A 23,026-nucleotide genomic window follows, 5' to 3' on the forward strand; every position below is an offset into this window, starting at 1 on the left:
ATACACCAAGGGCCTTTCAGGAGGTAGGGGTCAAGTGGAGGGATAGCATTAGGAGAAATACCTAATGTAGGTGACAGGTTGATGGGTGCAGCAAACCATTATAGCACATGTATACCTATGTAACAAATCTGTATGTTCTGCACATGTATCCCAGAACTTAAGGTATAATAATAATAAAATAAAGAAACAAGTTATCTGTGAAAATGCTTTGTGATGTGTGGATTCATCTCACAGAATGGAACCTGTGTTTTGATTCACCAGGTTGGTAACACTCTTTTTGAAGAATTTACGAAGAGACATTTCTGAACCCATTGACGCCTATAGAAAAAAAAAATTAAATAAGTTACTATATTGTTGCTAAACACTATTTTAAAACTTATGATATTTTCCAGTACGAAATATAAATTTCAAATTCCCTAACTTAGCATTGAAGTCTCACTCCATTGGTACCTACATTTTCTCTATCTCATCTCCCTCATCTCTGTACTGGTCCACAAAGAATTCTTGACGAGCTCAAGAGCATTCTCACCTGTGGCAATCTCTGCTTCTTGTATTCCAACTGCCTGGAATTCCTTCTCTTTGCCTCCACTCTTGCCAAACCCTGTTTATCCTATAAAGCTCATCAGAAATCTTACCTTGACTTTGGAACCTTTTCTGGCTGCCTGATATATAATATTGTCCTCTCCTTTAATAAACTCTCTACCATTCTCTAATTTAATGCTGACTGTGAGGTTATTTTTCTATTGGTAGAAATGTTCTGTCCCTTCAGTTAGGTTATATATTCCTGAGTTTATAACCATTCTCTTAGGAGTTGAAACTCTGACAATTAATGAAAATAATAATGGCAACATTCACTGGATGCTAACTATATGCTGGGAACTGTGTTAAGAATTTTATGTGTGTGATCCCACTTGAGTCTTTGTCACGACTGAATGAAGTAGGCACTGCTATTATTTCTTCTTTGCAGATAAGGAAATTGAAGCTAAGAGAAAGTAACTTACCTGGGGTCACAAAACTAGAAAGGTGTAAAACCAGCATTTGAACCTTTGTTTATCTAGCAACAGACTCTAAACTCCTAAACCTGTTCTTATAAGCCTAATTTTTCACTCAGCGCACTTCATCCAAAGGGTTTTTGAGTGCCAACTAAATGCAAAGCATTGTACTAGTAACTGATTCATTGATTCATAGATATGATAACTGAAAATTAGCAAAGGCAGCTCAAACTACTTTACCTGAAATGTGCTACTTCCTTTGGAGGCACAGAACATTCTCAGGGAACCCAAGTACAGCCAGCCATCGTGAAGGACCTCGTGGTGGATTAAGGATGGTTACACATTTCTTTCAACTCTTTTCATTGAGAGGGCAAGCCTAGTTCCCCTCCCCTTGCATCTGAACTGAACTTAGTGCGTTGCTTCATTAGTCATGTGGCAGAAAAGAATGCAGTGCATTTCCAGTCCTGACCTTTCAGGACTGGCACCTTGCATTTTCTCTCTTTTAGAATTTCTTCAAGCTGAATTCTGAACAACTTTGAAAGAAGCCTGGCTACTCTGAGACTGTCATAATACAGAGGTCACACGTAGATGGTCAGGCTGACATTCCCATTTGAATCTTCCTGCCAACTCCACCAAAGCACCAGACATGAGAATGAAGCCATCTTGGGTGCTCCAGACCAGTCTGTCCACAAGCTTCATTGGCTGAGGTTACTCAGGATAGGGAAACAAGGAGGGCAGGTCCTTACTTGAAGTGTAGCTGAATACTTTTTAGGGACCTTTTTCATTCCCCCTACCTACACACACACACAGGTGTGGCTGCTGGAAGCCATATTAATATTATATGACCCTTTCTCCTTGGCTAATGCTTATTAAACAGAGGTTGAAAACTGTAACCTTAGCCAATGAAGACACATGAAGCAAGAGAACCACCCAAACAAGCTCTGCCCTAATTCCTAATCCACAAAATCATGAGATACAATAAAATGTTTGTTGTTTAACACACTAATTTTTAAGTTAATATGCTGCAGAGCAAATTTGTAATACTAACTTCTAGAATTGAGGACTGTTAACTAGAGACTATTCTGTTTGGCTTTATGAGCCTATAGAGTCTTCCATCATCTTTCTTTTTTACAGGCCTCTGTCATTTTCTTTCCCCCTGAGGGCTAACTTCCTCTATTTTTCTGTACTTATAGCAAGAACTGGTCATAGTACAGCTCCCTGGTTTATACATCCTTTTAGATCAAGAGATGATGAAAAGTGAATAGTACCTCTCGTTTCAATGCTAAATTTCAGTGAGAGGTATTTTGTATTGGGCTCAGTTAGAGACAGTTTTCAACCTCTGCTTAATAAGCATTAGCCAAGGAGAAAGGGTCATATAATACTAATATGGCTTCCAGCAGCCACACGTGTGTGTGTGTAAGAAGAGGGAATGAAGAAGGTCTCAAAAAAGTACTCAGCTACACTTCAAGTAAGGGCCTGCCTTCCTTGTTTCCCTATCCTCAAATGACTCTGCCTCTAGACTATGGAGTGTATCGGCTTCCTAGAGTGTCTCACATGCTTATTAGCACAGTATTGATCCCTTGAGTGGCCTCCATTACTCAGTGTCTTCCAGGAGTTCTTTGAAAAGAACAGGAAATTGGTAACCAAGCATGGTCAGCGTCTTTCCTCTCCTTCCCTTGGTTAAACATTCTCCTCACGAGATTTTTAGATTGGGGACCATTTTGATCTCTTATAAATACTCATATTTACTTTATATACTTCTTTAAACAAACTCCTCTATTTAAAACATATATCGGTTTATTTAAAAAGTAATGATTGCTACTACAGATGGAAGATATTATCTGCCATAAATAAAGGGAAACTGTAAAAATAAGCACAGTGAAAACAAATTCATACCATTTATTGCTGGACTTTATTGCCTGCGGAAGGCTGGGAAGCTGAGATATATTTCCTTATTAGATAAGATTAGCAAATATTATAAAGGAGTTAAAGACCTACTATCACCAAACTCTGAGACTCTCTGATTCAGGTGATCAGAAGGAACTGAAGAGAATACTAGGGAGAATATGTGTGTCACTATGCTATTTCATACTACAAGTTCATTGATGGAAAATAATCATGTGTGCACCTAGCATGAAAATACCTGTGTTGGCTGGGCGCGGTGGCTCATGTCTGTAATCCCAGCACTTTGGGAGGCCAAGGTGGGCGGATCATGAGGTCAAGAGATCGAGACCATCCTGGCAAACATGGTGAAACCCTGTCTCTACTAAAAATACAAAAATTAGCCAGGTGTGGTGTTGGGCGCCTATAGTCCCACCTACTTGGGAGGCTGAGGCAGGAGAATAGCTTGAACCCAGGAGGCAGAGGTTTCAGTGAGCCGAGATTGTGCCATTGCACTCCAGCCTGGTGACAGAGCGAGACTCTGTCAAATAAACAAACAAACAAAAAACTCTGTGTCACTATGTTATTTCAAACCACAGGTTTATTGATCAAAAAGAATCATGTGGCCGGGCACGGCGGCTCACGCTTGTAATCCCAGTAATTTGGGAGGCTGAAACGGGCGGATCACGAGCTCAAGAGATCGAGACCATTCTGGCCAACATGGTGAAACATTGTCTCTACTAAAAGTACAAAAATTAGCTGGGCGAGGTGGTACTCGCCTGTAGTACCAGCTACTCGGGAAGCTGAGGCAGGACAATTGCTTGAACCCGGGAGGCGGAGGTTGCAGTGAGCTGAGATCGCGCCACCGCACTGCAGCCTAGCAACAGAGCGAGACTCCATCTCAAAAATAAATAAATAAATAAATAAATAAATAAATAAATAAATCATCATCATCATGTGTGCACCTAACATGCACATCCTGCATTTTAGGAAATGTTTGCTGTTCCAGAGAGAGCCTCTTCTTGAGTTGGAATGTCTGGGTTTGAATTCCTGCTCTACCCATATACTAATCTACATGATCTTGGGAAAATTACTTTTTCTCTCTGAAGCATGGTGTTCTAAAATGAGAATTGATAGTAGAATAAACAGAATCTATCTCAGAGTGTTGTCATTAAGATTAAATGAGATAGCCCATGTAAACCACTTAGAGTAGAATCAGTTTTTAGCTCAATAGGTATTACTTTTAATATGCACTATCCATCATGGCAAGCTACACCATAGCCACTGGGTGTGAGGAAAAGAGAACAAGATGCTTCACTCATTCTGAAACACTTCACTGTCAATTTCAAACATTTGTACCTGTATATAAGGACATATGCAACTTTATATAAATGTCAATGGTATTATATACCAACAATTTTCAATTCTTGTTATACCACAGAACTATCCAAAAGCTGTGAGAAGAAATGCTGATTTTCTCAGGAACAAAAAAATTCCTCTTATGAGACCCAAACATGCAGTCTTTCAAAATGTTTCCTGGGTGATTTTGATATCCAACTGTATGTATTGGTTTCTTAGGGATACCACAACAAATTACAACGATCAGGGAGGCTTAAAACAAAGAAATTTACTCTGTCACAGCTCCAGAGGCTAGAAGTTCAAAATCAAGGTGTCAGCAGCGCGGTACTCTCTCTGAAGTCTCTACTGGAGGATCCTTTCTTGCTTCTTCCCAGCTTCTGATGATTGTCAGCAGTGCTTGGTGTTTCTCGGCTGGGGAATACAGAGCTCCAATCTTTTCCCTGTGCTGTTCTCCCTGTGTATCTGTGTACAAATTTCCCTCTTCCAAGGACACCAGTTTCTGGATTAGGGTCCATAATCGAGTATAACCTCAACTTGACTTTACTACATCTATAAAGACCCTATTTCCAAATGACGTCACATTCACCAGTACTGAGAATTAGGATTTTCACATACCATTTTGGGGGACACAATTCAATCCATAACACCAGAGATGGTTAAGAGCCACTACTTTAGACTTTTTTTTTCTGTCTAATAAGAATAGCAATGATAGTTATCACCACCAGTATAATCATTTATTAAGCACTTACAAAAATCACCTGCTGACTTTATATGATGATGAAGCTATTATGTTTCCCCATCCTCATTTTATAAGTGAGAAAACTGAATATGAGTTTCACAACTTGCTAGTTAAAAATAAAGCCAAGATAGGAGCTCAGGACTTTAGAGTTTATTATTATTTTAGGGAGACCCACAAAGACTATGGAACTTTCAGATGTCCACGTTATACCTTGGTAAGCTATCTCTGGGCTGATAAAGACAAGACTGGAATCCTATAGTTACAGAGAATACTCCTCCAATATTTCAGCAGATGAGGAAATGAGGTGGAGAAAGCCCTGACTGGAAGACTTGTTTCCCCGATTTCTACCAGTAAGTCACTTCTTTCCTGGGGCCAGAGGCATACCTGGACAGCAGGTGTTAGTGGATCCCTATCTCAGTTTCATCAAAAGCAGTTTTTTTTTTTAAACTTTAAGTTCTGGGATACACGTACCATGTATAGGCATATGGTATACATGTGGCATGGTGATTTGCTGCACCTATCAACCCGTCATCTAGGTTTTAAGCCTCGCATGCATTAGATATTTGTTCTAATGCTCTCCCTCCCCTTGCCCCCACTGCCTGACTGGCCCCCAGTTTGTGGTGTTCCCCTCCATGTGTCCACGTGTTCTTATTGTTCAACTCCCACTTATGAGTGAGAACATGCAGTGTTGGTTTTCTGTTCCTGGGTTAGTTTGTTGAGAATGATGGATTCCAGCTTCATCCATGTCCCTGCAAAGGACATGAATTCATTCTTTTTTATGGCTGCATAGTATTCCATGGTGTATATGAGCCACATTTTCTTTATCCAGTCTATTATTGATGGACATTTGGGTTGGTTCCAAGTCTCTGCTACAATCACTTGTAGATGGTGTTCTGTCTGTGACTGCAGAACAGAGTAATAATATCAGGTACACAAAAGTTTAATGATAAAATCCACATGACTTGGCCATGTTCAGAACAGTTATTTTAGCTTGGCAGGGTACATCTGGAATGAACCATTTGACTGGGGAATATGTCAGTTGCTCTGAGCATTTCAGGCACATTGGACTTCCCAGAGAAGATGGTAAGGATTTCCCACTTCTGAAAATGGTGACAGAGACATTACATCTGGCGGAGGGCATCCAGGAAACTCTTAATAAATAGACTGACATAATTAGCAGCAGTTCATTAGGCCCAGCTGCTGATGCCTAGTCTCTCTCTCCCCAACCTCCAAGATTGTCCATTCTCACTCCCAGAGAGTCACCCAATTTAGGTTGACTTCTTTAAGCAGAAATTTCTAATCGCACTCTTGAGAACTGACTGCTCAAATCAAAGCACGAAGTGCTCAGGAATAATACAACTCCATCTTCAGTGCCACCCATTCTCTGTACTATTCCCCTAATTTCTTGGGCAACACACCTTTCTTTACTGTGAATTTGCAGCCCAGATGACAATCTCTGGGAAAGTATAAAGCCTTGCATTAGCTTATCTGCCAATATCTCATCGACACCTGGCTTATGGTACCTGAAATAGGTCTTCAGCTGGGCAAATCAAGACAATTGAAGAATTTTCTACTCTAATCTTCTTACTCCCTTTATCCTCAAAGGGTATTACATTAGCAGGAATCAAAGAGGGTCTCGTGCTGTTGGCAAAACTCTGGGAGGTAGAAAGGGAAGAAATGGCAAGCACAAGATCCATCTCCCTGCTCAGAGAAGAATGGAAAGAGTCTAATTTCTGGCAGTGATATTACAACGTTCTTACCAAATGTTTGAGTTACTGAAGAACAAGGGTCACACCTTATTTCGCTTGTGTCTTTTAACATTAGTGCATAGTAGACACTCAATATTGAAAGTTTCTTTGCAGAGTGTCTCTCTTGGGAGATTATAATTGGGCCTGTGATTCAAGCCAATTAATTGGTGTCTGGGAAATATTGGTTAGAGCTGTGGAACTGCCTAAAATACACATTTACTTAGCCTCACTGAATGCTGAAGATTCTTTAATGCTCAGAGCCTTTCCAGTGTCTTTTTATGATTCTCCTAATGAAGCATCTGTCTGTAGTAAACTCAGAAACATTTCACAATGCATTAACATGCATTGGCTCATGTTTTATTTTTTTAAATAGCGCATTATTTATAAGTGTGCTATAAAATAGCAACATTTAACTGTACATATTAATATTTTTTCTAATTTGACAAATAAATCGAAAATCATTTCTAAACACTTCTTAATTCCTTATAAACTAAGTTCATTAAATTTTTTTTATCTTTTGCCTTTTTCTGTTTTCTTTTCAGCTGTATGCTGAACCTTTCCAGCTTGTTTTTCTCCTAGTCCAGTGGGAAAGTGAGGGGGTAGGTGGAAGAAATTATAAGCACAAAACGTTCTTTTGTATACAACTAAAGTGTTTTCGTTTCCTTGCCAGGTTCTTTGGTAGTGACTATCTCTGACACTAAGAAGTTATGTCAGCTTTGCTATCAAATTGACTGATTTATGAAAGTGTTGACACTTTTTATTTCTCTTTCAGTCTATTAAATACATTGTTTTGAGTCTCTATTTGCTAGCCCATAATGGTCCATAGATGAGCAGCATCAGCATCACCTGGGAGCTTGTTAGAAACTTAGAATGCCAGGCCCTACTGAAGACCTATTGGATAAGAGTCTACACTTCAACAAGACTGAAAGTCATTTGTATGAGCATTAAGGTTTGGAAAGCACTATTCTAATCCACTGGCTCTCACATTTGACTGCACTCTGGAATCATCTGGGGTATTTTCAAAAATATCAGTATTAGGTTTCACTGTCAGAATTCTGATTAAGTTGGTATGCACATTGAGTTTTTTGGGTTTTTTTTTTTAGTTCCCCAGGTGATTTTTGTTTTTGAGACGGAGTCTCGCTCTGTCGCCCAGGCTGGAGTGCAGTGGCCCGATCTCAGCGTAAGCTCCGCCTCCCGGGTTCACGCCATTCTCCTGCCTCAGCCTCCGGAGTAGCTGGGACTACAGGCGCCCGCCACCTCGCCCGGCTAATTTTTTTTTGTATTTTCAGTAGAGACAGGGTTTCACCGTGTTAGCCAGGATGGTCTCGATCTCCTAACCTCGTGATCCGCCCGCCTCCGCCTCCCAAAGTGCTGGGATTACAGGCATGAGCCACCACGCCCGGCCTCCCCAGGTAATTTTTATGTGAAGCAAAGTTTGAGAACTACCACTGTCACACATGTTACATTTACAGATATTCATGGATAGATCTCTGTAAATAAACTGTAAGTGATGTGCCTGTGTTCTTTTATCAGTAAAACTGTGATATCAGCAGGTAGATGATTAATGTACCCATTTTACAAATGGACACAATAAAATTTAGAGAGGACAAGTTACACAGAAGAGGTAATTATGATAAAGTTTACCCTACAATGTTGCTGTTATTTTTTATTTTTATTTATTTTTATTTTATTTTATTATTATTACTAGTTTTGACATGGAGTTTTACTCTTGTCGACCAGGCTGGAGTGCAGTGGTGCGATCTCAGCTCACTGGTTCAAGTGATTCTCCTGCCTCAGTCTCCCAAGTAGCTGGTATTACAAGCGCCTGCCACCACACCTGGCTAATTTTTGTATTTTTAGTAGAAATGGAGTTTCGCCATGTTGGCTAGGCTGGTCTCGAACTCCTGACCTCAGGTGATCCATCCACCTCAGCCTCCCAAAGTGCTGGGATTACAGGCATAAGCTACCGCGCCCAGCCAACGGCCAATGTTGCTCTTCTGCTGATGTTTTTTCTGTGCTGCCACATTGCCTCTTTCATTAGTAAAGCATAAATTACTGTATTCAAAACTTAGACTGTATCTATTGCATGCATGCTTTTTTAAACCCTATCACCCAAAGCATGTTTTATTAAAACAACTTGATTTTTTTCGTATAGGTTATTCTAGAAGTCTTGCTAAATTAGAATAAAAGGAATACCAACATAATCTCATTATTACTTATACACTTTATATATTCCTTCTTTTTAAAAATAAAGATCATCTGGGGAACTGACAGAGTTCTTGACCTAGGTAGTGATTACATCAATGTTTGCTTGATAGTAAATCATTGAGCTGTACATTTCTTTTTTGTGCATATTTCTGAATTTTTTACATCTTGTAATTAAATATAAAGCTGTGTGTGTGTGTGTGTGTATAAATATATTTAATGCTTGTATGAAAAAATATAGAAAAGAAAGATCTAACAGTAGTTTCTTTCCTCTGAGGAGAAAGACTATGGAGTGGTAGGAAAGCTAGGGCTTATTATTTTTTCTTATGTTTTTCATAAATAAATAACAATTTTACAAATGAAAAAAAAAAGGTCAAGGTGATTGAAGCACCTTGGTCAAAAGCCACTGGAAACACCAGGCAAAAATGTTATTTGTTTAGCTTTCTGCAGCAGGGGAGAACACCTTTTACAGCAACCATGGGAACATCTTTTTTTTTTTTTTTTTTTTTTTTTTTTTTTTTTTTTTTTTTTTTATTTAAGAAGTACTCAGTCTCTTTATTTTGAGGTTTTCCTTAAAACAGCAACAGTAAAAGCGTAGAAGGCTAGTACAGGCTCCTCATAGGATTTCTATTTGAAAGGGTTAATTTACAGGTGAGATTAAGGAAGCAGGGGCTCCTTCTCGATTGGAGGCTCTTCAAAAAACAGGAGTAGTTTAGTGATTGGGTATCTTAATGCATTTTATCTAGAAGGCAGGAAAATCACAGGGGCCTAGAGTTATCATTGGTAAAGAAACAACAAATCACTGATGTCAGTCAAAGGAGGCAGAGTGTAGCTATTTGTGGCTATAGAGTGTGGCCTCGCCTCTGCCTTGCTCCAAACATGGTCATAATGCCTTATCTTGTCTGAGCCTTATTCATATTCTGTGAAATCTCACAGTCTGGCTACAAAAAAGCCTATTTTTTTTTTTTCACATTTTCTAAGCATTCCTTTGAATGCTTTTTCTTGAGATGGAGTTTCACTCTTCTTGCCCAGGCTGGAGTGCAATGGAACGATCTTGGCTCACTGCAACCTCTGCCTACTGGGTTCAAACGATTCTCCTGCCTCAGCCTCCCATGTAGCTGGGATTACAGGTGTGTGCCACCACGCCTGGCTAATTTTAGTAGAGATGGTGTTTCTCCATGTTGGTCAGGCTGGTCTTGAACTCCTGACCTCAGGTGATCTGCCCGCCTCGGCCTCCCAAAGTTCTGGGATTACAGGCGTGAGCCACCACGCCTAGCCTTGAATGCTTTTAAGTTCCAATGACTGTAAGGATGTTTGAAAATTTGAAAATAAAAAAAAAAGAAGGAATATAAATGTCTGTATCTTGGTTATTACTGGTCCCTGAAAGTGAGCAATATAGGGATTCCCTTTGGAAGTGAACTCTAAACTATTATACTATAGAATAACAAAACATCATTTATAACCCAATTGCTTTTAAAATAGGGTGAAGTTTTACAGCTGAGAGTTTTTTTTTTTTCCTATGCATTAATTTTAAATCCTAGTATAAGTTAAGGGTAAAATAATAGAAATACAGTACATAACTATCAAAAGACTAAAAGGTAAAAATGGAGTTAGAAAACAAATAGTCAATCAAATAAAAAGACAGTAAAGGAGATAGAATAAAAAAGAAAGAAAAATCTAAAATGTAGAAAGTACAAAATAAGAGGGTAGAAATCGGTTCAAATATGTTAGCAATCACAATTAAAATGGATTATGCTTGCCAATTTTAAGACAGAGTCAAATAAGAATTTTTTATATTAAATTCTATGATGTGTAAAGAATACACATTTAAAACAGAAGACCATGGGCAGTTTGAAAGAAAAATGATGGAAGGAGGCATGTTCGGGTAGAACTAAACAAAAGAAAACTGAGTCATAAGACAAATTGTATTTTAAGATAAAGAGCGTGATTAGTAATATAAAAATTATTAGATGATGATGGCAGGTTCAGTTTACCAAATTGATACAATAATTATAAAATTGTATATATCTCATATAATATCTCATATATACACATACATGCATGTAACTATACATGCATACGGGGGTGCGTATATGATAGAAATACATATACACACTTATCGATCCACCATTGTAGTGGAAGTTTTCAATATATCTTTTTAAATTTTAAGTCATATAAAAAATTAGTGTGATTCAGAAATTTGAATGTATACAATGGTTCCATCTTTATACAGATCAAAAAAGAGGCGAAAATAACTATGGTGATAGATGTCAGAATATTAGTTACTTTGGGGAGCAGCTAGTGACTGGGAAGGAACATGGGGGAGTTCTGGGGTCCTGATTCTGTGTTGTACCTGGATCTGGGTAGTGGTTACATGGGGTAACACCTGCTACCACCACCACCACTACTACTAGTACTATTTTCATTTTGTAAAAGTCCAGCATGCTGCAAATTTGTGGTTTATACATTTTATGTATATACTTCAATAGCAAAGCAAGCAAAACTATATAAAATATTGTCAATGAATTCATATGTGCTGAAACTCTTTTTTTTTTTTTTTTCAAGCGAGCAAGGTAAAAGTGAAACCAGAATTTGAAATAGAAGTTGTCTCTGCAGATCAGTAGAGAGGTTGGAATACAAGCTGGGAAGAGTGAAGGCACATCGTTAGAACTGGTGATGTTCTAGTCTGGGTCGACAACTTTTTTTTCTGCAACAAGCCAGATAGTAAATATTTTTGTTTTGCAGGCTACAAGATCTCTGTTGTAACAACTCATCTGTGCCATTGTCACATGAAAGCAGCCACTGACAATAAATAAATGAATGGGTATGACTGCGTTTCAGTGAAACTTTATTTACAAAAACAGACAACGGACTGGATGTTGCTCATGGGTCACCGTTTGCTGATTCTTGTTCTAATTCTGCACAGTCAGTTCATGGTTTTCTCTGCATTTTTTAGCTGTATAATGTATATCAACATTACTTATATGGGTTTGCACATTTCAGTAAATATTCACTCACCAAATTCATCTGGGCTGGTATGTGGGGTTCCAATGCAACAATACTTTTAAGATGCATTTGATATTTTATATTTCAATTGTGTATTATATAATGATATTATATAGTTCTGTTGTACATATTGTGCAGATATGCTAGTGTCATTGCTTTTTTTTAACAAATTATCTAACCTCCTTGTTTCTTCATGTACAAAGGAGCTAAAATATTGTCAATTTTTCACAAATGTTTGTGAAGAATAAGTGAAATAACACAGATAAAGTGCATAGCATTGCATGTAGTTCATAGTAAGCACTTAGTGCTGTTACTGTGACTACTACGATTATGGCTGTTGCTACCTCTTGTGCTGCTGCTGCTCCTGCTACCCCTACTGTACCGCTACCATTAACGTCTTGTGCCTCAGTGTCAATGGGTGTAAAATGAGAAAGATGGAAAAGATAAACCCTAAGGCTACTTCTAGCTCTGCATCACAAGTAGTAGGAAATGAGTTATACTGATACACGTTTGCCCAGTTGAGGTAGTTTGATTTAATGAATAAACAAGAACAATTGTTAATCATCCCGATGTGTAATTGAGTACTTCTAAAGTTCTTGAGCATACTTGAGGACAGCGTCCTTCCTTAAGTAGTTCGAACACATGTACAGCATCATTCATTTACACTAGATACCAAGAAAGTGTTTGCTGAACAATGTGTAACAGCAGGCTCACCATCAAAATGCTCACAAATCCCAAATGGGTTATGACTTTACTGTAGAGAAGGATACTTAAAAGAAGTCAGGAGAGAAAAAAATAGGGCATAGGGATAAATGAGGCTATCTAACCCATAATTCATTGTGACTAAAAAGTACAGCAGTTAAATATACTGGCCCTGAATTCTGGTAGACTGGGAGTCCATCCTGATTCTACTACTTCCTAGCTAGGTTACTGATGGGGTTGCTTCAAGCTAAAGCCTCAGTTTTCTCATCTGTCAAATGGAAGTGATGATAAAATTACATGTTAATGTCCGAGTACATATCAATTACTTGGCTTCATGCATCTATGCAGTAAATGTTCAACAAAGGGCCCTTTCTATCACTAAATGCCTAAGACTGAGTGCTTCTTTGAAACATGGAGATTTAAAATCTGGACAAGCTTTAAAATTTGCAGTGCTTTGAAAGAGTACATTTTTCCTCACAAGAAATTGAGAATGGAAGAAGCTGCCAATCATTTGCACTTGCTTGGTGCCAGAAATTGGTCTAGGGATTTTGTGTATATTATTTCATGTAATCCTCATAAAACCCCACTTAAGTGAACATTGGTATCTCTCTTCCTTTTTTAAAGGAAATATGTTGATGTTGAGACAGAATGGATAACTCATTCTGGGTCGTACAGCTAGGAGTTTAAACAAGGTCTCTCTGACTCCAAACCCAGTACTGTCTTCAGCTCACCAATTTGTCTCTGTTTCAACAAATTCCTTTGTTTAGCTACAGTGTTTCAGTGGTTCACATTACGCGTACATGATTTCACTTTGTATTAGCCCATTCTTGCATTGCTATAAAGAAATACCCAAGACTGGTAATTTATAAAGAAAAGAGGTTTAATTAGCTCACGGTTTGGCAGGCTGTACATACAGGAAGCATGGCTGGGGAGGCCTCAGGAAAATTACAATTATGGTGGAAGGCGAAGAAGCTGGCTCATTTTACATGGCTGGTGCAGGAGAAAGAGAGCAAAGGTGGAGGTGCTACACACTTTTAAACAACCAGATCTTGTGAGAACTCACTCACTATCATGAGAATAGCAAGGGGGATGTCCACCCCCACGATCCAATCACCTCCCAACAGGCCCCTCCTCCAACCCTGGGGATTACAATTCGACATGAGATTTTGGTGGGAACACAAATCCAAATCATATATCACACCTGTATAATTTGGGTATTGGCTTCTGATCTACTAGACATTTTTCTACCAGGGCTCTGTGGTTACCACATTCCTTTCTTGGCTTAGAAGTTAGCTTTGGAGAGCAAGAAATCTGCCAACTTTTACTTCCTTTGTATGTGCAGACATCTCCTGGAGGAAATAGTTGCTCATGTATCTCCTAAGGATAGGTTTCTTACAGAGGACTACAGAAAGATTCTGCATATGTGTTCTTCAAATTCGAGTCTCCTTCTCTCAAAGATCGTTACAATCACGTTTTTATATAAATCTTTATAGAAACATTTTTTGATACTTCCCAAGAGCTATAAGTACCTATTCCCAACTGAATAATTCAGTCAAATAACTTTACACTTAAGGATAATTGTTGGGTGAGGAAAACCTGAGAAACATGGGGAGGTATTTTGTCAAGTGTAGGACTTTGAGATTCAGGTACAAGAGCCCTAATCTGTGAAGGGCAGAGGCAGTATGGAACTCCTTGCCCCCAGCAAGTGTCCTGTCTTCCCATGACATACTTGGCCTCAGTGTGTTTATTACTCTAGCTTAACAAATTTGAGAGGAAATTACACTTCCTTAGGTTTTGAATGCTGTGATGATATCCACATATTGCATTCCCAAGTTGTCACTTTGACTGTAGCTGATACATTTCAACTATCCCACTTTCAACCAAGCTATAGACTGAATACTTGTGTCCCTCTAAAACACATACGTTGAAACCTACTGTGATGATATGGGGAGGCAGAATCTTCGGGAGGTCATTAGGTCATTAAGGTAGAGCCCTAATCTTTGGAATTTGGCAGAGCACTCATAAAAGCGGCTATAGTATTAGGATTCTTCAGAGAAGATAGATAGATAGATAGACAGATAATAGGTATATCATAGATAGCTAGATAAATACATAAATACTAGAGATATATGATATATGAGAGGATATTTATTAGGGGACTTAGCTCACAAAATTACTGCGAAATCCCACAATAGGCTGCAAGCTGGAGACCCCAGGATTCAAGTAGCATGGCTTTATACGAGTCAGAAGGCCTCAGAACCAGGGAACCTATGATATTCACCTCAATTGGGGTGAATTTTCAGTTTGAGACTGAAGGTCTAAGAACATGGAGGGGTTGCTGGGGTAAATCTTGGAGTCCCAAGTCTGGAGTTCTGGTGTCTAAGACTAGGAGGAGGAGAGTGTCCTAACTTCAAGAGAGAGAGAAAATCGTTTCCTCTCATTTTCTGTTACGTGCAGGCCCCCAGCTGAGTACATGGTGTCTGCTCATGTTAAGGAAGGATCTTTTCCATGCAGTCCACTGACTCACACATCAATATCCACTGGAAGCATCCCCACAGACCAGAAATAATGCTTTTCCAGTTTGCTAGGTATTCCTTAATCCAGTCCAGCTGACACCTAAAATTAACCATCATAAGTTTACTTCATGTCAACTTGGCACTTATATGTATCTCCTTAAGCCATTCGTAATCTCCAAATAAAGTCCATAACAAGATAGTAGTTTTGCCTAACATAATTCTGCATAAAATTGAAAACACACTAATCTCTTCCCTAGAAGAGGAGGTAAAGTCCCTGGGTGATGTTTACTCTTCTCCTGTGTGTGTGAGTCCATTTTGTGTTGCTATAAAGGAATACCTGAGGCTGGGTAATTTATAAAGAAAAGAGGTTTAATTGGTTCATAGTTCTGCAGGCTGTACAGGAAACCTGTAGAGGCACTGACATTGGCTCAGCTTCTGTGGAGCCCTCAGGAAGCTTTCAATCATGGCGAAAGGCAAAGTGGGAGCAGGCATGTCATGTGGGAGAGTGGGAGTAAGAGAGGGATTCCAGGATCTTTCAAACAACCAGGTCTTACGTGAACTTATAGAGCAAGAACTCACTCGTTACTCCTCATTACCACGAGGACGGCACCAGGCATTTAATGAGGGATCCACCACCACGATCCAAACACCTCCCACCCGGCCCCACCTCCAACATTGGGGATTACTGTGCAACATGAGATTTGGAGGGGACAGATATCCAAACTGTCATTCTGATATCCCATAGATTAAATACTGTGGTGTAAAGTTAACAATACTTAAATACTGATGTAAAGTCAGTATATCTTATGTTACATGATAAAGGAGTAAGAGAGGAATGAAAATGAAGATATTGGCTTAATATATGTATACATACACACAAACATTCTTTAAAAGATAGGGAGGAAATTCTCATGACAATTACTGTCCTGTTTCTATAACCAGTTAGGTGGTCATAGCTTGTATTATTAGCTAGCTTCTTCTTCTACCCATTCTGTATTCCCTTTGCCTTCAGCAAGCACCTCAGCTGGTCATTGTTATGCCTGTTGGGGTAACTCCAACTTTCATTCCTGAAGAGTCTGGGACATTTGTAGTCCTGCTGGGATTGGGTTGTAATATTTTCCATTGACACAATCACAGGGCATGGTGATACTAAGTGACACTCTAAGGGGTCACTTGTATTCCAGGAGACATACTTTTCTTTACCTCCCTTGTGGAGTAGTAGTCCAGTTTCTCCTTGGTGGTCTGAATCAATCACCCTGGCCAACACTGTAACACTGTCTTAGCCTGCTAACTTAGAGACACAAAGAGACCAAAGTGGCTGGGTGGCGATCTTAACTTCCAGTTCAATGTAATCATTGCTGTGTATTTCTGATGAAAGCATTCCTCTCTCATAAGTAAGACCACTAGGCTAGCAGAGCATTAAGTCAGAGAAACAAGAAGCAAAAATTATTGTGCTAGTGGGCCACTAGGGGTGATGGTGACTGGTGCCACTCCTATTTCCACCCCTTGATTCCTGGATCTATGAATTTTGGCTATAAGGGAAACAATACTATATACAGACACTAATTCAGAGCATATACAGCCTTCTGGAGGACCTTATCCAAGCACTACAAAGTATTGTCACCTAACTGGCTCTGTAACTGTGACTTCAAAAGGTGATTCCATTATATCAAGTCAGCTGATTCAGAATGATGGGCGATTTAGTAAGACCAGCAAATTTCGTGAGCATGAGAATGCTCCTGTACTTCTTTGGCTATGAAGTGAGTTCCTTTGTTAAAAGCAATGCCGTATGGAATAACATGATGGTAGATAAGGCATTCTGTAACCCCATGGATGCTGGTTTTGTCAGAGCATTTGTTCATGCAAGGCAAATCTATGTTTATTTAAGTGTATGTTCCAATAAAAACAAAACACTGCCTCTTCCATGATGGAAGTGGTTTAATGTAACCAACCTGCCACAAAGTACCCTAGAGAATGGTGCCATATCAGGGGCTCAGTGTTGGTCTCTGCTGCTGGTAGATTGAGCACCCAGCAGTGGCCATAGCCAGGTCAGCCTTGGTGAGTTGAAGTCCACATTCCTGAACCCATGGTGAACCTCCATTCCTGCCACCATGGCCACTTTGCTCATGAGTACATTGGACAACGATGAGGTGGCTGGAGAGAGAGGCTGACTGATATCCAGAAAATCGGTCATTCTTTCCACTTGATTGTTAAAGTCCTCTTCTCCTGAGGTCACCCTTTGGTAAGCATTCACATGGGACACAGATATTTTCACATAATTTTTCGCACTCAGAGAGTTCTATCCAGATGTCTCTTCCTCATTTTTCTTAGTCAGAAAATTTCCGATCATATTACTTTCAAGTGCCTGAGCATCTGACCAAATCATTGGGTACAGCTCATGAATTAACATATAATTGCACATTTGCCCATTTCTCCCTCCAAGCACAACTGGGTGCAGTGCTCAAAGTCTCTATGCATTGAGAAGGTTATCCTTCACCACCATCCTTCAGGGATGTCCCAGAAAGGAGCTGTAGTTCTGCAACATGTGATATCTGATTCACATGTCCCACACCTCTGGACCCCTGGGAATTTCGCCAGGGTATAAAGCTCCTGAATTTTAGCTGAATTTATTTCCCACCCTCTCACATGCAAACATCTTAACAATAAGTCCAGGGTAGTTTCTACTTCATACTCATTAGTTTCCATTAGCACCGATGTAACGGACTCCTGTGATATCTTGTGGAAGAAGATGATTAAGATCCTTGTAGGTTAAATTGTGGCTTAGAGCTAGAGAGTTTGATATACTACTGAAATAGGACAGAAAAAGTGTATTGTTGGCCTTGCCCGCTGAAAGCAAACTGCTTTTGGTGGAAGTTAAGGACAGGTATAAAGGAAAAGGAATTTACCACAACAGCTGGTGATGAGATGTGTGAATTTGCTCAAGCAATAAGATAACATCTGGTACAGCAGCTGCACTTGGAGTCATCACTTGGTTAAGCTTACAATAATATACCGTCATTATTCAGGCTCCATCTGTCTTCTGCACAAATCAAATAGGAAAGTTGAATGGGGATGTGGTGAAAATTTTTCAAGTCCTTGATGGTGGCACTAATCTCTGAAATACCTCTGGGGATGAGGTAATTGATTTATTATATTTCTAGGTAGAGGCAGCTCCATTTGCCTTTTTTCACCATAATGGCTCTCACTTCATGAGTCAGGGACCAATGTGGAGATTCTGCCAGCTGCTGAGAATGTCTGTTCCAATTACGCATCTGGAACTGAAAAATGACCACAGAAAGGGTTTAGGGACCCATTGGACTTACTGTAAGTTGGACCTGAGCTAAAACTCAATTGATTATCTGACCTACATAAGCCCCTACTCTAACTAGAGGGCTACAGTAGTGTTTTGGGTCTCCTGGGATCAATGTCAGTTCAGAGCCAGTGTCCAGTAGTTCCCGAAAGGTCTGATTATTTCTCTTTCCTCAATGCATAATGACCCTGGTAAAAGGTTATAAGTTTATTTGGGAAAAGATGGCAAAAAGATCAACAGTATAAATTTTTGGTAATGTACCAAGGTCCTTCCTGGAGGGGACCCAGGCTTCCCTTCATTAAAGGGAATCTGTTTCTGTAAACTAGCTTAAGTCTGGGAATTGATTGAGGGACCATGATTCTCTGTTTTTATAATTCAAATTAGACTTTTACCTGAAAATTTTCTGCTTATAGAGATTAAATGAGATCTTAGTAGGTTTTCTACCTAGTTCACTTCTAGAACACCATGGTTAACTAGCCAACAGCACAGAACTCCATGAATCAGTCTATTCTAATTGTTGCTTTGTCTCTATTATCCATTATGGCAACTGTGCTCATCTTGCCTTTGATGATTAAGTGCCAGCACTTGGCCCTTGCCACCCCAGAATACAGTTATTTCCATTACATGTAAGTTTTTCAACTGTTTGTCCAGTTGAGGTAGTTTGATTTAATGAATAAACAAGAACAATTGTTAATCATCCCGATGTGTAATTGAGGACTTCTAAAGTTCTTGAGCATACTTGAGGACAGTGTCCTTCCTTAAGTCGTTCAAACACATGTACAGCATCATTCATTTACACTAGATACCAAGAAAGCGTTTGACTGAGGTTCCCACTGTAAGGTCCAGCCTAAAGAGAAGAGTAATCACGGAGCTCTTCAGAGATGCTGGGGCTCCCCTAACAAATCTGTTTCTCAATGTGCTCATGAAAGGTGTGTCTTCTGGATTCTGCCAGTGTGGGTGAGTATGTTTAAGTGGCAAATACACTGCAGCGTTCCAGTCTCCCTAAGCCTTTGAATCCCTTCCTCCATAATAAACCAAGGGAGATCTGGAATCTCCAGCTTGCTCATGGGGGTCCATTTTCCTTTTTTTTTTTTTAATTTTTTTTTTAATGCACCCAGACTGGAGTGCATTAGCGCAATTATGACTCACTGCAGTCTCAACCTCCCAGGCTCAAGTGATCCTCTCACCTCAGCCTCTCAAGTAGCTGGAACTACAGGCATGTGCCACCATGCTCAGCTATGTGGGCCATCTTTGGACCCATTTTTAGACAACTAAACTGTTAGCACCTTTCTTAACTCCCCGAAATGCAACATTAAGTGCAGAATCTCTGCTTAGTGAACACATATCAATAAATTCAGCCAGACTCAACTTTATGTTCTTTCCGCCATTTTTTCACACCCTTAATGTTTATTCTCATATATTTCCCAGATTTCTGCTTGCATAAATTAGAATACTGAAGTAGTTCTTTTGGAACGTAGTACATCTCCTCATGGGTCATACTTGTTTAGGGGTCTGCTGGGATTTGCATCTAACTATAGGTCAAGAAGCAAAAAGCGGTGGTGGGGGTGAGTCCTGAGGATAATAAGCAGTATCTTGCCTGGCAACTGTCTCAGGGGAGACTATTATTGTTTCCGCAGGCAATGCAGAATGAATCCCTGAAACAGAGGTGGAAAGGACTATATGTTGTGGGTGGGGATGCTTCTGCCACTGGGGTGGGTGTCAGGAGGCCATTTCTGCTGGCAAACAAGACTCATCAGAATTTAGAAACTCAATGTCCCCCGCTTCATCAGTATTTCCCACATTTCCCCACCCCAATTTATAGAATCCCATTCTTTCCCAGTCGATGCCCTTAGTAGACACCCTGTGAGGCGAAGAGTATAATTTTCATTGTAATTAAGCCAATCACATGGTAAGTTCATGTGTTTGATTTATCAATTTCAGCCCTGTGGCTATAGAACAGAAGATTCCGGCTCAGGGCACACTTAGAAGGCTTTTACTGGAGCTGGAGGTAAAAATTTGCATCCCCGACCTCATCCTTTTCTTTCATCAGGATGAAGGAAAGTCTGCTGCAACCTTACATAAAAAAGAAAAATCCTTCTGTGACGATATTTGCTCAGCAACTGTCTGTCCAGTCTTAGATTGGCACTATCCTGGTCATTGATCCTTGTCCAGCAACATTAGAAGCAACCAACTAATGGTCATCATAGTCTGTTTTCCAAAAATGTTCGAAAGTACCATACACAGAGTCACCAAGTTTCTTGCCTCTTATAAATGATTAATTAGGATTATCGAATGCAGATATTGTGCACATTTCTGTAAGCAGTTCATGCCATGGGCTATTTATTAGGGCTCTTTCTACTGTTACAGGTAGAGCCCTTAGACTTTTTAGGTCTAATTAGATTAAACAGTTAATTCCCAAAGCTCCAAAACTAATTAAGGAAACTCATCCTTAAAATTCTGTTCCTCTAAAACCACTCTTAGTACCAAGATTTGTATTAGGCAGGGTTCAGAGAGAACCAATAAGAAATATATTGGGAAAGTTGTCAGAATCAAAATACAGTCATATATTTTGGAAAAAACAAACAACAGAGTCAGAAAAGACTATGAAGGGAGAGTTCTCATGCACAAATGCCTGATAACAAAAACGATCACAAACAATTCTGCAAAGAATGCAACCTTGCACCAAGTCTCCTGCAACCTTATATAAAAAAATACTTCTGTGAGGATACCTTCCCAGCAACTGCCTGTCCAGTCTTAGATTGGCACCATTCTGGTTATTGATCCCTGTAGCCACAGATAATTATCACAGAATAATTGTGTAATACTATTCATTTTTCCTTTAAAAAATATTTGTCTTCTTTTTCCTCCCTGAATACACACATAGTTTACTATGGCACAAGTATTCCCATTGCAATGCCCATTCCTGAATAATTATCATTTTATTTTAGAGAATCTTCCTCTCTATTATTTAGGATGACAAGGTATATATAGATATACATAGATATAGATATAGATATTTGTATATAGATATAGATATAGATGAGGAGTTATTTGTTAGGGGAATTGGCCTACACATGGGACTGAGAGGTCCCATGACAAGCCATCTCCAAGCTGGAAACCCTGGGATACTGGTAGCATGGCTTGGTCCACGTTTTAAAGCCCCAGAACCAGGGAAGTTGATGGCATAATTCTCAGTCCTAGGCCAAATGTCAGAGACCTCGGGAGGTAGGGACCCTGCTGGTATAAGTCCTAGAGTGCCCAGGCTACTTATCCTGAAGTTCTGATATCCAGGGGCAGGACAAAGAGAGTCCCTGCACTAAGAAAGAGAGAGAAGAAATCCTTTGCTCTCCTTGTTCATTCCATCTGGGCCACCAGCTGATTGCATGGTGTCTGCCTACCCTGAGGGTGGATCTTCCCCTCTCAGTCCACAGATGCACCTGTCAACCTCCTCTGGAAACACTCTCACAGACACACTAAGAAGTCATGCTTTACCCCTTCCCCAGGTATTTCTTAATCCAGTTAAGGTGACACCTAAAATTAACCATCACAGTGCCCCTATAAAAGAGATGTTAGAAAACTCCCTTGCCCCTTCTGCCATGTGAGGTCACAGCAAGAAGGTACCATCTACAAACCAAGAAGCAGAACCTCACCAGACGCCAAATCTGCAGACATCTTGATCTGGTATTTCTTAGATTCTGGAGCAGTGAGAAATACATTTTTGTTGTTTATAAACCCCCTAGACTATGGTTGTTCGTTACAGCAGCACAAATGGATGAAGACAGACCTATGTGCTTTTGTGCTTAGAGTCCATAACTCATGCTTATAAAGCTGGAATAAACTAATTGGGGCCAGACGCAGTGGCTCACACCTGTAATTCCAGCACGTTGGGAGGCCGAGCCGGGGGATCACCTGATATCAGGAGTTCCAGACCAGCCTGGACAACATGGTGAAATCCCATCTCTACTAAAAATATAAAAACTAGCTGGGTATGGTGGTGCATGCCTGTAATCTCAGCTACTTGGGAGGCTGAGGCAAGTGAATTGCTTGAACCTTGGATACAGAGGTTGCAGTGAGCCAAGATCAGGTCACTGCACTCCAACCTGGGTGATAGAGACTCCATCTGAAAAAAGAAAAGAAAGAAAGAAAGAAAGAAAGAAAAAGGCCACAAAATAAACTGAAAAAAGTAATTGGTTAACAAAGATATTAAATCTACAAAATTTCCTAGTGATGTTCATGTTTATCAACCCAATTAATATTCCCTTCCTTACTGACTTGGCAGAGTCATCTAGTTTATATGTGAATATAAGAAAATAAGAAATTAAATATCAATGCATGTAAACAGAAGGAAGTACACTAACTGAGCAAGTATTCTGTACCAACTACTGTTCTAGGTATTTGACTTAGATTATCTGAATTGCTTCTTAACACAACCCTAACACAGTATTATTATTCCCATTTATAGGCGAAGAACATGGACTCACAGACACTGGATGGCTTACACAATGTCATGAAGCCCCAAAGACTCGGTTGAAATGCATATGCATTTTCACAATACCATGCTTCCTCAT

This window comes from Macaca fascicularis, chromosome 6 (assembly GCF_037993035.2).
Source record: "Macaca fascicularis isolate 582-1 chromosome 6, T2T-MFA8v1.1".
In the NCBI taxonomy this organism is placed as follows: Eukaryota; Metazoa; Chordata; class Mammalia; order Primates; family Cercopithecidae; genus Macaca; species Macaca fascicularis.